Source organism: Choloepus didactylus, chromosome 3 (assembly GCF_015220235.1).
Source record: "Choloepus didactylus isolate mChoDid1 chromosome 3, mChoDid1.pri, whole genome shotgun sequence".
NCBI lineage: Eukaryota > Metazoa > Chordata > Mammalia > Pilosa > Megalonychidae > Choloepus > Choloepus didactylus.
The window spans coordinates 75022189-75033929 of record NC_051309.1 but is presented as its reverse complement, the minus strand read 5'-3'; positions in this window follow the sequence as shown (position 1 = coordinate 75033929).

Genomic DNA, 11741 nt, shown 5'->3' with positions numbered 1-11741 from the left:
AGCTAGCTATGAGCTCCTCCTGTCTGAGCTTTTATAGGGCTTCAGTGAACTAATCAAGACCCACACTGAATGGGCAGGGCTACACTTCCATGGAAACATTCAATTAGAGGTCACACCCTAACCAAAGGTGTCACTCACAGTTGGGTGGGTTCCATCTCCATGGAAACAATCAAAAGGTTCCAACTAATCAACTCTAATACATCTGCCCCCACAAGATTGCATTAAAGAATATAGCTTTTTCTGGGGAACATAATATATATAAACCATCACACCGCTCCACATCTGCTCTCTACCCTTCTTCACCCAGAAGAGCTCAGAAATTACTTTCTTAACCAAGCCATTAAGGAATAAAGAACTCTGATTTTATCCTTTGTAGGCCAACTTTGATGGTGGGGGTACTGCTTTGGAAATGGGTTCTCTGTTCTCAGTGGGATAATAGGATTCTGAAATAGTAAAGACCAGGTGGCAGTGCTTTTCTCTCAGAGACAAGGAACATGCAATGACCACAATAAGCCACAGGATGGAATGGCAATCAGAGTGCTCTGTGGTGATGGTTAGTTGATCGTGGGTCTCTAGAAAGGAAATAGATAAGCATTCTGTCAAGCTAATGCTTGATATAAAAAAGCAAAAAATTCTAGGTCCGCTGAGCCTCCGCAAGTCATGTTGTGGGATTCCCAGACTTGACACTCCTGAACTGAAGGGAGACCGGGTCTCCATGAGGAAGAACCCAGCAGTGTGGCCACATGTGTATACCATGAGAGCTTCCTTAAGCATCTCCAGAGGGACCTGAGCAGTTTACTAGGGTGACTATGTAGGGGTGAGATGGGGGAAGGGAATTACCCAGACTTTCTGGGGATTATTAGATAGTGGATCTGATTTATAGAAGTCAGATGAGAGATGAAGTCTTGGTCCAAACCCATCTAATAGTGTGTCAAATAGGACCATGGATCTATCTTATAGTTATTTTCCCAGTCCTGGAATTTATAATAACTGGCAAAATCCCACATAGGTTCTTTAACAATTTTTTGTCTTTCAATTTCATTGAGATATGGTCACATATCAACCTTACAATCATCCCAAGTGTACAATAAATTGTTCACAGTATCATCATAGAGTTGTGCATTCATCACCACATTCAATGTTTGAACATTTTCACTACTTCAAAAAAATAAAAATAAAAGTAACAAGGAACATCCGAAAACCCATCGCCTTCATCCCCTTTTTGACCAAAATTAATTTTTGAACATTTTCATTACCAAACACATGAAAGTAATAAGAATAAAAATTAAAGTGAAAAAGAAACTTAACAAATTTTTTTTATTAGTTAAGTTGTGGATTTACAGAACAATCATGCATAAAATAGAGGATTACCATACACCACCCCACCACCAACACCTTTTGTTGATGTGGAACATTTATTAAAATTGATGATAGTACTTTTTTGTAATGGTACAAATTTTTTTTAACAGTGGTTATCTTTGTTACAATTGATGAAAAATTACTAAAATAGTACTAACTATTGTCCATAGTTTACATTAGGTGTATTTTTTCCATATACCACCCTATTATTAACACCTTATATTAGTGTACATTTATTATGATTCATGAAAGAACATTCTTGTACTTAAACTATAGACTATTGTCTACAATAGGGTCACTGTTATACAGTCCTGTGCTTTATCTTTTAATTTTTATTCTACCTAAAGTTTCCCCTTTTAATCATATTCACCTATATAATTCATTGCTATTAATTAAACTCATAATAATGTACTAACATTGCCACCATCCATTTCCAAATCTTTACAATCAACCTAAATAGAAATTCTTTACAAATTAAGCATCAACTCCCCATTCTCTAATCCCATTTATCCCCTGGTAACCTATATTCTAGATTCTAACTCTGTGAGTTTACTTATTATAATTAGTTCCTATCAGTGAGATCTTACAATATTTGTCCTTTTGTGTCTGGCTTATTTCACTCAGCATAATGTCCTCATGGTTCATCTACATTGTCATGTGCATCAGGACATCAATCCTTTTTATAGCTGAATAATATTCCATCGCATGTATATTCCACATTTTGTTTATCCATTCATCAGTTGATGGACACCTGGGTTGTTTCCATTTTTTGGCAATTGTGAATGCTGCTGCTATGAACATCAGTGTGCAAATGACTGTTTGTGTCCCTGCCTTCAGTTCTTCTGAGTGTATACCGAGTAGTGGAATTGTTGGATCATATGGCAGTTCTATATTTAGCTTTCTGAGGAACTGCCAAACTGTCTTTCACAGTGGCTGTACTGTTCTACATTCCCAAGAACAGTGCATAAATGTTCCCATTTCTCCACATCCTCTCCAACTCTGCAGTTTTTTTTTAATAGTGGCCTTTCTAGTAGGTGTGAAATGATCCCTCATTGTAGTTTTGATTTGCACTTCCCTAATTCCTAGTTTTATGTTGAGCATTTTTTTCATGTGCTTTTTAACCACTTGTATTTCCTCTGCAGGAATGTCTATCAAGTCTTTTGCCCATTTTTAAATTGGCTTATTTGTCTTTCATTTGCTGAGTTGTAGGATCACCTTATATAGCCTGGTTATGAAACACTTACAGGATATGTGGTTTTCCAATATTTTCTTCCATTGAGTCAGCTGCCTTTTCAACCTCTTGACAAGGCCCCTTAAAGCACAAAAGTATTCAATTCTGAGGCATTCCCATTTATCTATTTTTTTCTTTCATTGCTTGTGCTTTGGGTGTAAGGTCTAAGAAAACTTCCTGACACAGGATCTTGAAGATGCTTCTCTACATTTTCTTCTGGGAGTTTTATGGCACTGGCTTTTATGTTTAGGTCTTTGATCCACTTTGAGTTAATTTTTGTAAAACGTGTGAGATAGGGGTCTTCTTTTATTCTTTTGGATATTGATATCCAATTCTCCAAATACCATTTGTTGAAGAGATGGCTCTGTCCCACTTGAGTAGACATGGCTGCCTTATCAAAAAAGAAATTGGCCATAGATGTGAGCGTCTATTTATTAACCCTTAATTCAATTCCATTGGTCAAATGTCTGTTTCTAAGCCTATGCCATGCAGTTTTAACCACTGTAGCTTTGCAAAATACTTTAAAGTTAGGAAGTGAGAGTCTTCCAACTTCATTTTTCTTTTTCAAGATGTTTTGGCTATTTGGGGCCACTTACCCTGTCAAATAAATTTGATAATTGACTTTTCCAATACTTCAAAGTAGGCTGTTGGAATTTTGGGGGGATGGCATTGAATATGTAAATCAGCTTGTTTAGAATTGATATCTTAACAATATTTATCTTCCAATTCATGAACACAGAATGTCCTTCCATTTACTTAGTTCTCCTTTGATTTCTTCAAGCAATGCTTTGTAATTTTCTGAATACAGGCCCTTTACATTCTGGGTTAAATTTTTTCCTAGATTCTTTTAATTGCTATTATAGATGGAATTTGTTTCCTGATTTCCTCCTCATATTGTTCATTACTAGTGCATAGAAATACTATTTATTTTTCTGTGTTGATCTTGTATCCTGATATTTTGCTGAACTCATTTATTAGCTTTAGTAGCTTTGTTGTAGTTTTTTTGGGACTTTGTAGGTATGGGATCATATTATCTGCAAATAGTGCAAGTTTTACTTCTTCCTTTCTGATTTGAATGCCCCTTTTTTTTTTTTTTAATTTTTTTGTCTAATTGCTCTAGCCAGAACTTCTAGCACAATGTTGAAAACCAGTGGTGATAATGGCACCCTTGTCTTGTTTCCAATCTCAGCAAGAAAGCTTTCAGTCTTCAACCATTGCGTTAGCTGTCGGTTTTTCATAAATGTCCTTTATCATGTTGAGGAAGTTTCTTCTATGTTTATCTTTCAAATTGTTTTTTATCAAAAAGGGTACTGGATTTTGTCAAATGCCTTTTTTGTGTCAACTGAGATGATCACGTGGTTCTTCTCCTTTGATTTGTTAATGTGGTGTATTATGTTAATTGATTTTCTTGCATTGAATCATCCTTGCATACTTGGGATAAAACCCACTTGATTGTGGTCCCTATTTCTTTCAATATGTAGTTGAATTTGAATTGCAAGTATTTTGTTGAGGATTCTATATTCATTAGAGAAATTGGTCTGTAATTTTACTTTCTTGTAGTATCTTTATCTTCCTTTGGTATTAGGGTGTTGTTGGCTTCATAGAATGAGTTAGGTAGTATTCCCTGCTCTTCAATTTTTTTTGGAAGAGTTTGAGCAAGATTAGTATTAATTCTTGGAATAATTGGTAAAATTCACTTGTGAAGCCATCTGGTCCTGGAGTTTTTTGATGACTGTTTCAATCTTTTTACTTGTGATTGGTTTATTGAAGTCCTTCATTTCTTCTTTGGTCAGTGTAGATTGTTCCTGTGTTTCTAAAAAATTAGTCATTTCATCTAAGTTGTCTAGTTTGTTGGCTTACAGTTGTTCATAGTTTCCTCTTTGGATCTTTTTTATTTCTGTGGGGTTGGTAGTAATATTCTCCTTCTCGTTTCTGATTTTATTTATTTGCATCTTCTTTCTTTTTCCTTTGTCAGTCTGGCTAAAGTCTTGTCAATTTTGTTGATTTTCTCAAACAGCCAACTTTTAGTTTTGTTGATTCTATTTTTTTTGTTCTCAGTTTCATTTATTTCTGCTTTAATATATGTTATTTCTTTCATTCTGCTTGCTTAGAGATTAGTTTACTATTCTTTTTCTAGTTCCTCTAGGTGTGTACTTAGGTCTTTGATTTTAGGTCTTTCTTCTTTTTTAATGTAAGTGTTTAGGGCCATAAATTTTCCTCTCAGCACTGCCTTTCCTGCATCCCATAAGTTTTGATATGATGTCTTCTCATTTTCATTTTTCTTGAGATATTTACTGATTTCTCTTGCAATGTCTTCTTTGACTCACTGATTGTTTAAGCGTATGTTGTTTAACCTCCATAAATCTGTGCATTTTCTAGTCCCCTGCCTATTACTGATTTCCAGTTTCATTCCATTATAGTCAGAGGTGTTTTGTATAATTTCAGTCTTTTTAAATTTATTGAGATTTGTTCTGTGACACAAACATGTGATCTATCATGGACAAGATTGATCCATGTGCATCTGAGAAGAATATATATCTTGCTGTTTTGGGGTACAATATTCTGGATATGTCTGTTAGGTCTAGTTCATTTATCATATTATTCAAATTCTCTGTTTCCTTATTGATCTTTTGTCTAGATGTTATATGTCTTGATAAGAGTGGTTATTGAAGTTTCTAACTATTATTGTACAAGCGTCTATTTCCCCCTTCAGTTTTGCAAATGTTTGCCTCATTTATTTTGGGGCACCATGGTTAGGTGCATAAATATTTATGATTGTTATTTCTTCTTGGTAGATTACCCTTTTATTACTATATAGTGTCCTTATTTATCTCTTATAACAGCTTTTGACTTAAAATCTATATTTTCTGATATTAGTGTAGCTATCCCAACTATTTTTTGCTTACTATTTGCATGGAATATCTTTTTCCCAACCTTTCACTTTCAACCTACTGGAATTTAAGATAAGTCTCCTGTAAACAACATGTAGTTGGATCATGCTTTTTTATCCAATCTGCCACTCTATGTCTTTTCATTGGCGAATTTAATCCATTAGCATTCAGTGTTATTACTGTAAAGGCAGTACTTACTTCAGCCATTTTGTCCTTTGGTTTTTATATGTCATATTTTTGTTTTGTCTCTCTCTTCCTTTCTTACAACCTCCTTTTCTGTATAGTTGATCTCTTATGATGTATCTGACTGAAACTTTCCTCATTTCAGTTTCTGTGTATTTATCTTTACCCTGGGTTTATGTTATACATCCTGCATCTGTAACCTACTAATTTGAAGAGATATCAATTTAGCTTCAATAGCATACATGTTCTTGGGTCCCACATCTTCTGTTTCCCCTCTTTATGTTATTTTTGTCCCACATTACCTCTTTATATTTTACATGCCAATAATCAGGGAATAAACCTTTTTCTTGTTCAATTGTATTCTGACTCTAATAGGAATTAAAGAGTAGAGTTGTATATTGAGCATACAGTTACCCTTTAGTTACCCTTACTTAGTTTCTTCACCTAATGCAAGCCACTCTCTGCTGTCTTTTCCTTTCGACCTGTGTAACTCCCTTTAATCAATCGTTAGGGCAGGTCTCTTGTTGATGAATTCTCTCAGTTTTTATCTGTGAGTATTTCAAACTCGCTTTCATTTTTCAAGGACAGTTTTGGCAGATGAAGGATTTTTGGCTGGCAGTTTTTCTTTCAACACCTTCAATATATCTTACCACTGACTTCTTGCATCCATGGCTTCTGATGAGAAATTGACACTTAGTCTTATTGAGGATCCCTTGTATGTGACAAATCACTTTTCTCTTGCTGCTTTCAGAATTCTCTCTTTATCTGAGGCATTTGATATTCTTATTAGTATGTATCTTGGAGTGTGTCTATTAGGATTTACTGTTTGGAGAACATTGTGCTTCTTGGACGTGTATATTTATGTCTTTAATAAGAGTTGGGAAATTTTGGGGCTTTAGTTCCTCAAATATTCTTTCTGTCCCTTTTCTCTTTTCTTTTCTTTGAGACACTGCTCAATTTTTTCTGTTCTTTTCTCTATCTATTCTTATGAATATATGATTTCAATTGTCCTATCTTCTAGTTCACTGATTCTTTCTACTGCCTCTTCAAGTCTGCTTTGTACGCTTCTAGTGTATTTTAATCTCTGCTATTGTGCCTTTCATCCCCATAATTCCTGTTATGTTTCATATTATACTTTCAAATTCTTCTTTGTGCTTACCCATTGACTTCTTAATATAATTTATCTATTTATGCATATTTTCCTTCATGTCCTTGAATTGATTTAGGAGATTTGGTTTGAACTTCTTTGATTATTTGTTCCAAATTCTGTGTCTTCTCTGAAGTTTTAATTTGTTCCCTTGACTGAGCTATATCTTTCTGTTTCTTAGTATGGTTTGTAATTTTTTGCTGATGTTTAACTTGAAGAGTTAACTCAGAAGGTAAGTTTTTCCCTCTTGTCTGGGGTTTTATTGTTGATTGGCTTTGTGTTTAAGACTCTTTCTTGACACTTGGTGCATTCTGGACCTTTAGAGTAGCCTGCATTTAAGTGTTCAGATTTCTTCTTCATCTGATTCTTGCCCTGGATATATGGTATAATTTTTAAGATTGCACTTGTGCAACTGTTTCACCTCTAGGGGAAATATTATTTTCCTCTGTTTTTTTCTCTGGGAATCTTGATCTGTTCTGTTTGTTTTTTGCAGAATTTTCTATCCTGTCTATGATTTGTTTAAATTCTCTCCTTCATCCAGTGTCCAATTTTCCTTACTCTTTTCAGTTCTGAGAACCTCCTGTCTTATAGCAGTTCAGTTTCGATCTGCCCCCCCCCCCCCCTTTCTTCCTCTGTGAGACTTTTCTGCCTCTGGTTTCTTCCCTGATAGGATATCTCACCCTGGCAAGCCAGTTGGGATCAATCCAGAAGGTGGGTCACTCCAGAAAAGTCCATTTTCCATTTAAGTGGTCCAGTCAACAGAAATTGGACTGATGAGTGCAGTACTTTTCAGCCTCAGTTTTGCCATGTTCTATCTTCTTCCCCTCTTCCCTGGGGTTCCTTTTGTATGCTGTGCCTCTCAGCAGCTTATGTTCCACCCTGGTTTCTGTGGACTTGGGTCCCTGTGCCTGAATATGAGTGGGGTTCTACTGCTGTTGTCCCTGGTGGGAGGTGGGAGGCATCTAGGCTGCTTCCTCTGAGCAACTCCCTCAGTTGTGCAAGACTGAGTGAGGGAGTGGGAGTGGATGGGTGGATCTGGGATGGATGGTTCCTACTGGATTATTTTTCTCTTTCTTTGATTCAGCACTTGTGGAGTTCAGTCTCTACTGTCCTCCAGAGTTCTAAGTAGGTGACATTTGTCTTTTATTTGCTGAATTTCTGGGGAGGTTTTTTCATGTTGCCATGTTGACATCATTGATCCAGTTAATCCCACATTGGTTCTTATACCAGTGGAATTCGAGCTATTAAAGTATCAAGGGCGAAATGGAAGGAAGTCTTTGGAATGTACTCTTCCTCAAACCCTCAAAAAAATAGTCCTCTAGGGGGAGTTTCAGAAGCTATTGTCACCATAAAAGACTTGAGAGATATAGGGAAAGTGTTGTATTACTTCTCCATTTAACTCACCTATTTGGCTGATGCCAAAGCTAGATGGGTCATGGGAAATGACAGTGGATTATTGCAGATTTAAGTGATGATGCCAATTGCAGTTGTAGTTCCAATTATGATAACTTATTGGAGCAAATCAACATAGCCTCTGACACCTAGTAAGCAGCTTTGATTTGGCAGAAACTTTTTTCCTTTCTAAGCAGTAAGAAAAATCAAACAGTTTGTGTTGAAAAAGCAGGGACATTGCAGACTTTTACTGTTTTGCCCCAGGCCTATGCCAACTCTCCTGCAGTCTGTCATAATATAGTCCCAAGGGTCCTTGATCATCTTTGTATCTGACAGGCACCATCCTGATCCATTATATTGAAGACATTATGCAACAGGATTTGATTAGCATGAATCAACAAGCCAGAGGGTGGAAGATAAATACTGCAAAAGTTTGTGGAGCTGCTAACATTTCTAGGGGTCCAGTAGTCTGGGGCATGTCAAGACATCTAAAATGAAAGAAAAGTTGCTGCAGCTTGCACCAGCCTGTAAGAAGACATATGCACAATGCTTGTAGGATTGCTTTGTGTGCTGATGGTACCTGTTCTAGTTTGCTAATGCTGCCAGAATGCAAAACACCAGAAATGTATTGGCTTTTATAAAGGGGGTTTATTTGGTTACACAGTTATAGTCTTAAGGCCATAAAGTGTCCATGGTAATGCATCAACAGTCGGTTACCTTCACTGGAGGATGGCCAATGGCATCTGGAAAACCTCTGTTAGCTGTGAAGGCATGTGGCTGGCGTTTTCTCCAAGTTCTGGTCTCAAAATGGCTTTCTCCCAGGATGTTCCTTTCTTGGCCGCAGCTCCTCTTCAAAATGTCACTCTCAGTTGCTCTTGGGGTGTTTGTCCTCTCTTAGATTCTCTGGAGCAAGAGTCTGTTTTCAATGGCCATCTTCAAACTGTCTCTCATCTGCAGCTACTCTCTCAGCTTTCTGTGCATTCTTCAAAGTGTCTCTCTTGGCTATTGCAAGCTCTCTACTTCTGTCTGAGCTTATATTGTACTCTAGTAAACTAATCAAGGCCCATGCTGAATGGGTGGGGCCACACCTCCATGGAAACTATCCAATCAGAGTTATCACCCACAGTTAGGTGGGGTGCATTTCCATGGGAACAACCTAATCCAAACATTCTAACTTAATCCCCACTAACATGTCTGCCCCTACAAGATTGCGTCAAAGAACATGGCTTTTTCTGGGGTACATAATATATACATACTGGTACAGTACCATATACCATACATTGGATAACTTGAAAGGATGTCAGTTTTAAGAGTGGCTTAGGGCAAGAAAGGAGTCCACACTGTAGCATCAGCTTCTCGAACTCTTGAGCATTAGATCCAGCAGATCCAAAGGTATTAGAAGTATCTGTGGTAGACAGAGATGCTGTATGAGGCTTCTGTAAACCCCAACAGGAGAAACATAGCACAGAACCTTTGAGTTTTCTTTGTGAAAAGTTGTTCCTGTCTTGCTACTGGATCCTGATAAGAGACAATGTCCCTTACTATGAGATGCCAACTGCTTATGCTATTTGCAGTTCCCCTTTTGAACTGGATGTTGTATGATGCATTGAACCATAAAACTGAACATACACAGCAGCATTCCTCTGTAAACGTAAATGGTGTATATGATCCCTAGCTTCAGTAGGTCTGGAGGGCTTATGTAAATTGCACAAGCAGGTGGTTAAGATTCCCATGTACTTGGTTTTGTACAACTGTGATGCCCTTCCTTCAATCTACACATTTGGCTTCATGGGGAATTTTATATGAATAGAATAACCACATGTCCAGGTTTGCCCGAAATAGTACTAGTTTATGCCTGCTGTCCAACAACAACCATTTCAACTGTCAAAAGTGTCCCAGCTTGGAGAATCAATTATATGGGTATCCTATCTATGGACTAATTAATGAAGAGGAAAATGTGTGGGCCTGGTTCATGGATTTCTGCATGGTAATTTGGCATCAGCTGGAAGTGGACTGTTACTGCACTACATGCCCACTCAGTGGGCATAACTTTAAATAGTACATTTGGTTTTTTACTTTGTGTGGAATGAGAGATGGCCTGAGATTTAGATCTTCCCTGACTCAGAGTCAGTACCAGATTGGTCAGCTGGTCAGGGATTTGGAAAGAATAAAATTAGAAGATTTGTGATAGGAGGTCTAGAAGCCAGGCTATTTGGCTGGACCTCTCAGAATGGAATGTAGTGTGAAGATATTTGTTTCTCATATAACAGCCCCGTTAGCCTCTTTCCCCAGCCACTTTGGTGTTTGCTCTAGGGGCCTATGTTCAAGGTGGCTATGGTGGCAGAGATAGAGATTATTTAAAGGCTTGACAACATGGTATTCTCCTCACCAAAACTGATCTAGCTATTACTGCTATCAAGCACCCAATTGGCTGAAAGACACCAACTTTTAGCTCCTGATGTGACAGCATTGACCAGGGAATCGGACAGCACACGGAGTATGAATGGAAAAGCACAACTTCCAAAGATAAGTAGAACAATTTCATTCTTTGTTACTGTTGCTGTTTTGCTAAGTTCTCTTCATGAGAAGGATCAGTTGGTAAGGAAGGAAATTTCTATGATTCAGCAATTTCGTCTGTATACTTTATCTCATTTAGTTCTCACAACAACCTTGTGAGATGGAACTTAGCTCCATTGTAGGAGTGAAAGCACAGGCCCAGATAAAGTTTCAAATCTAAAGCCCCATTGTTGGTAAGATGTGACGTGAAGGTTTGACTCAGGTCTGACTGTATATCTTTCACTATACTGCTTTTTAGGAGACTGTCTGGAATGCTAAGGTGGGTTTCAGTATCTGCTGACTACCTTGGAGGACTTTCTCACTTTTTTCTCCCATTGCCAAAACCGACAGAGGAGACTACCTGAATTTTTATCCCTTGCATTCCTCCTTCAGCTCTCAGGGATGGGGGGTGAGCAGAAGCTTTGCCTGAAGAAAGAGAGGGAATAGGTGGTGGCTGCATTGTCCTGTTAAGCCTCCTGAAGTTTCTTTGGTTCTGTTCCCAGGCTCCTTCCCCAGAATCTCCATGAGGATAAGGAGGGAAGTCTACGTTTAGTGGAGTCTAAGACTGGGGCTGGGTAACTTAGGCGAAGGTGGAGAGAGTGTGAGAGGGGTGACCAGATCTGGGCTTGGAACTTCATAATTTGGGGTGTAGCACTGGCTGATATATACCAAGCCTTGGTGATAAGCAAGGATCATTTTCTGAGTACCTCTTTCCCACATTATATTTCACAGTGATGAACTAATCGTCAAGTCACCTACATGACTTATATTTCTTCTTCCAGGAGTCTCTTTTGTGCTTTGAAGACGCTTTTGACTTCCAAGAAAACTTTCCTTATCCCCCCCAGCCCCTCCAATGCCCACTAGACTGTGTTACCTGCCTCTTCACTGTGGTTCCAGGGGCACCCTGTGCTTGGTCACTTTGTGGCACTTGTAACATTTGCTGTGGGGGTGGGAGTATCTTTTTTTGCAGTGTTGTTGTGAG